Genomic DNA, 6,000 nt, shown 5'->3' on the forward strand with positions numbered 1-6,000 from the left:
ACACCTTTATGAATGAGAACCTGGGATATTTTCCCCAGATATTAATATTTGACCCATCTGATTATTCTTTTATTCTCATGGTGCTTTCTACATCTGGCCTTTAGGAGGCCACACACATTTGATTTAACCTTTCACCTTAAGGGCAACTCCATCACCACCTCCTTTACTAGCTCCTCTTATTTCTGGGTATAAAAGTTGGACTTCAGGTCTCAGCTCAATTCCCCATGTCTTCTGACAGAAGATGCAATATTGAATAATGATTAAGTGTACAGATTCTTGAACCAGACTGCCTGGGTTCTGGCTCCAGTACTTAAACAGCAGCATGGGTCTGAACAAGTGAATTAAGCTCTCAGTGCCTGAGTATCCTTATTTGTGAAATGGGGAGTATAATACCTCACAGCATTGCCGTGAGAGTTAAGTGAGTAATATGTGTAAAGCACTTAGAATGGTGCCTGGCAGATAGAGTGCACTTGGCAAATATTAGATATAGTTATTTCTTGTATTAATATCATTTTTTTCTCACCTGTAATCTCTCCGTAGGTGATTTATTCAATCCCATGGCTTTACTAGCCCTGAACTGTCTCTCAGCTCCAAACTCACATAACCATCATAGATCCAACTGTGAAGGCAGGATTCTAAGATGGCCCCTAAGATTTCTGTCCCTTAGTATATACACAGTGTATATTCTCCTCCCCTTGCATATGGGTGGATCTTGTGAATATGATCTGATATCACTCCTGTTATTAGGACACTAATCAGATGACTTCGAGATAATCAAAAGGGAGATTATCTTGAGTGGGCCAGACCTAATCAGGTGAGCCTTTAAAAGAAGGTGAGGTATCAGAGAGATACACTCCTGCTGGCCTGGAAGGAAGTAAACAGCTATGGCGTGGACTGCCCGTGGGAACTACACAGCAAGGAATTGAGAGCAGCCACTAGTTGCTAAGAGCAATCCCTGTCTGACAGCCAGCAAGAAAGCGGGGACCTCAGTCATACAGCTGCAAGGAAATGAATTCTGCCAACAACCAGTGAGCTTGGAAGAGGATTCCCAAGCCTCAGATGAGAATCACAGCCCTGGCCGACACCTTTATTTCACCCGGATTGAGACCCCGAGCAAATGTCCCAGCTAACCCGTAAGTAGAACTCTGATTTACAGAAACTGAGAGATAATAAATGTGTGTTTTAAGCTGCTAAATTGGTGGTAATTTGTTACACAGCAATAGAAAACACATACGCCAACAGCCAAGTTTACGACTCTACATCAATGTGGAAGAAGAATCTCACACTTCATATATCCAAAAAGAACTTCTGACTTCTTTCCACCATCCTACATTTTCCTTCCCTTCCCTCGATAAGTTGCTCAGGCCTAAAAACTAGAATGATCCTTGATGCCTCTCCTTCCCTCAGACTGCACATACAGTTCATTAGCAAATCCTATAGGTTCTGTCATCAAAATGGACCTGCATTGGACCACTTCTCGCTGCCTTCCCTGCAGCCATCTTGGTCTAAGCCACCTCCATCCTTTGCCTGGACCACTGCAGTAGCATCCAGCCACTCTCCTCATTCCATGCAGTTAATTCGGTCACTGTAGCCACAGTGAGTGTTTTAATGTAAATCATTCTGTGTCACTCTGTGTGGGATGCACACATAGGACTTGTCATTGACACTCAGAATGAAATCCAGATTCCTCACCATGAGCTCAAGGCCCTGCATGATTTGGTGCCTGGCTACCTCTCTGATCTCATTTCCCACCAATATTCTCTTCCTTCACTGTGCTCCAGTTACACTGGCCCTTTTGCTTTTCCATTATGATGCCAAGCAAGGTTGCATTCCAGGACCTTTATAATTGTTTTTCCCTTTGCCTGGAACATTCTGCCCCATATCTTCCATGACTCCTTCCCTTACTTCATTAAGGTTTCTGCCCAAATGTTACCTCCTCTGGCAGCCTTCCCTGATTGTTCTATCTAAAATAGTCAACCTGCCCCCTCCTATCACTGCCTATTTGTCTTCATTCCACTTAGCACTCCTGGCATTGTTATATGTGGTGTGTTCTCTATTTGTTAGCTTGTTTGTTTATTGCCTGTCTCCAGTGTTAGAATATAAGTTTTATCAGATCAAAGACTTTGACTTGATCACCACTCAATCCTCCGGCTTTATAACAGTGTCTGGCATACATAAGTAGGCACTTAAATAACCTTTATTGAATTGAGACCATAGAGAGACATTTGATAACTTTACACTGAAAGCAGAATTGAAACTTCTGTCTAAGAACGTCCTGATCATGACACCTGTAAAAAACAGAAATTGAGAAAACATTCTTTATTAAATTCGGAAATATTTGTACTATCAAATTATATGGTGTATTAGAGGAGTTTAATGCTATCGAAACAATATTAATGATATTGCTGATGCCATTTTTGCTGATGCAAGGTTATGGGGGTTGAACTCTAAGAGATAATGTACTCATGATGTCTTTTTTTTTTTTTTTTTTTTTGGCAAAGAAGAACTGATTTTGGTAATCCAAATGCTGAAATTGAAATTCTAGCCCTGATCAAGACAGACATGAAAATGGGGCTCTGATGAGACCATGTCCTAGGTCAAATACAAACTGCCTTACTAATCAATGGCAAACAGAGCTAGAAAATATCCAAAATATATGTGACATGGAAAATGGAGCTATTCAGAGCTCATCTCATATTTTAGATATCTGGATGGATCACAAGTTCAAAGTTTCAGCACAACAAATAGATGCCATTACAATGAAGTTCGAGATGTTGGAAAGTTTTTCCCAGTATAAAAAGGACTTAAGTGATCCAAGATGTATCAGTTTTTCAGGCCAAATTTCCAGGTTTGCAATTATCGGTTCCCATGTAGAGACATATCCTTCCCCTTTCTTCCCTCTCACAATAGAGCTTATTTTAAAGCTTATTGGTGAATGGTCTCCACAGGTTAATAATAAGTTAGCTTCTCTGCAGTACAGAATATGGCACATTGATTACGGAGAAAGCCAGCGCAAATTGGTGTTCTCTTTTCCATCTGATACCTTAGGTTTCTACTCTTTCAAAGCTGTAGTATCTGCTCAAATAGTGCACTTGTTTCTTTTTCTCTAGCAGGCCATCTCCTTGCCAACTTGAGACTTTTAAACAATGTAAACATTTCTTAATTTAGAAAAGAAAAGTTTATTGTGATTTAGAATGGTTTCATCAAGCAAATCAAATTCAACTTCCTTCTAAATTATCTTCAAAAGAAAATAAATAAATGCAATAGTTTCTTAAAGCTTTGAAATAGATATGAAAATATTTACTATTTACTAAAAAGGGCCTTTTTTGAACTCCAGTCAAGTATGGAAGTATGCTGTGAATTAAAAATCTGATCTGATAAAATGATACATAAATATTTTAGCAGGAATTTTGGTCCTAATGCCCAGGAGATGGCCGTAAATCTGCCTGCAATACAAAGTTCTCTCGAGTTTGACAACTTCAGAGAGCCAACTATTTGGGTATTAAAAACTCTTGCCCAGATTACTGTTAATGCTAATCCTGATGGAATTACTTAATAAGTATGATTTTTATCCCTTTTATAATGTCATAGCTGTATGACTGTTATATTGCATGTCTTCACTTTGACTGAATTCTGGCTTTTTCCACTGTGCACATGGTTAGAAATTATGGTCTGTTTCTCATGAAGGTAGGTTTAGTTCTAGTGGAATGAATATTGTCAATGAATTATTTCTTTTAGTGAATGTCAGTGTTGTGCCCATGACCTTAAAAAAAATCTTAAATTTTGTTTAGATACAGAGACAGGGCAATATTTTTCAGATTAAAAAAAAAATCCATGTTGACCAGAAACAGTTCAAATAATCAGTGCTTCGGTCAACAAAATGGTTAAAGGACTAGGGGTATCTAAGAACTTTCTAAGATGCACTCATATCACACAAGAGCAATTGCCTCAGGAGAGGTGAAAGGGAGACAGGCTTCCAGAAGCTAACAGGCTGAGCTGAAATGTTCACAGACCAATAGAAGATGAGCAACGACTCTCCCCTTGTCACCTTCCTACTCATTTTATGGATGAATAAAGAACTGTTCTTCATTCTGTCTCACAATTTGTAATAACATAGGCCTTATTTAGGTCACAGGTTAATAACCACATTAAAATACACGATATGATGAGCTACAAAAATAGTAACCACAGTGTTTAAATGGAATCATTGAATTAAATGTCTCAGAACTTTAGTGCTTCCCTACTATTTTCTCATTAATTTTCATTACTACTCATGTGTTGGGGGTGGGTGGAAGCTATGATATCCAGTTGACAAATAAAGACACTGATGCAAGGATAGAGCTGAATGTCACACACACACACACACACAAAGTGCAGGTAGGAAAATGGCAGCAGAATCCAGATTTAAAGACTCTCTAAATATTACTAAATCCTCAATTGCATAATCCATTGAACTTCACATTAAAAACAAATACCTTGGGGCACTTGGGCGGCTCAGTTGTATGAGCATCCAACTTTGGTTCAGGTCATGATCTCATGGTTCCTGAATTCGAGCCCCACATCAGGCTCTCTCTCCACTGTCAGCACAGAGCCCCCTTTGGATCCTCTGTTCCTCACTCTCTCTGCCCCTTCCCCACTGGTTCTCTTTATCTCTCTCTCAAAATAAATAAATAAACTCAAAAGAAAACAAAACCCTTTCTCTGAATAGAAGCAGAACAGGCACCCTGGGCTTATGTTGGCCTCTTTTATGAGAAGAAACTTTTTTTTTTTTTTCTATTTTTCACAGGGAACCTGAAAAGCCTTCATTATGGAATTTGCTTTTTAGTTATGTAAAATGTTCAGTTTTAGAATTTAAATTGGCACAGTTGGGCACCTTAGCAGGCAGTGAAGATTGTGAAAAGCATATATACACTTGTGGTTTTATCCAGGCCCTCATCCTCACATTTCGTGGCCAGTTCCACTGACCTCAGCACACAAAGCCCTCACCACTTCTCCAGCAGTTCCTCTTAAATTATTTCTGAGCTCAAGACCTTTCACTGATGCTTGATTGCAAAATGCCATATCTTAACTAACAAAATTAGCCATCAAGACTCCACTAACTCTTCTATTCTACTCTTTGATTTCATTCATTCATTCATTCATTCATTCATTCATTCATCCAATGAGTAATAATTGGTTATCCATGTATAGGAGGCAGTACTTTAGCCTCCAGTTATCCAAACCATCATCTTTAATCCCCAGAGGAACTCATATTTGGTAAAGGGAGACTAAACAATATAGAACAGTGAACCAAGTAAAGTAATGCATCGAGGGCATAATGGGAGGACTATGTTTATATAAAGAGAAAAAAATGAATGATGTAGATAATCATATTGAAAAAAGTTTTTAATATCGAAGGGAAAAAGGATTTGGAAAAAGAGTTAGCTCTAAGGCTGTTCACCATAGGCTTATTTATCATAGAAAATAATTTTAAAATATTATATGCAACTCTCCTCAAATGGGAAATGGGTGAAATAATTATGACACATTCACAGGTTGGAATATAAGACAGTTTGAAGTGGAATGCTCCTAACCTCTTTAAAGTCTCTCTAGGAGGGAGACAGAATCTTTCTCCACCACTACTGCCTGATTCTCCACCAGGTGCAATGCATAGAGCATCTGACAATGGACTTGTGTGGGAGCTCCTCCTGGTTTGGTAGAGCCTTTCACAATGCTCCTTTCTCCTTCCTGCCCATGAGCTTTGTGGGAAGTTGGGAGAGTTGTACTCCAGGGGAATCAAACATAGACTATTCTCCTCCCACAAAAAATAACAACCACTTGGAACAAGGATGGTTCCTCCATGTTGTGTTTGGAGTAGACTTTAGAGTGGACTGACAGTGAAAAGCAGAAAGAAGGATTCTCTTACGGAGTTTCAGGTAGGCATAGCACATAATTCTTCCATCTAGCTCCATCCATCTCATAATTGGAAATTCTTTTGGAATAGCTTGACTGATAGTACTG

General features: G+C 39.0%; 1 protein-coding gene across 3 annotated transcripts in view; it reads left to right on the top strand.

Annotated features, from left to right (window-relative positions):
* Positions 1 to 1,128, top strand: part of SH3GL2 (SH3 domain containing GRB2 like 2, endophilin A1) — a 317,554-nt gene extending 316,426 nt beyond the window's left edge. For 2 of the 3 annotated variants that reach the window (XR_006210706.1, XR_006210705.1), the window contains exon 10: positions 967 to 1,128. The gene's annotated coding sequence lies outside the window, so the exon portion shown is untranslated. The remainder of the gene's footprint in view (positions 1 to 966) is intronic. The other variant, XR_006210707.1, reaches the window with a different exon arrangement.
* Positions 1,129 to 6,000: the final 4,872 nt, after the last annotated feature.

Source organism: Panthera tigris, chromosome D4 (genome assembly GCF_018350195.1).
Source record: "Panthera tigris isolate Pti1 chromosome D4, P.tigris_Pti1_mat1.1, whole genome shotgun sequence".
NCBI classification, from domain to species: Eukaryota; Metazoa; Chordata; class Mammalia; order Carnivora; family Felidae; genus Panthera; species Panthera tigris.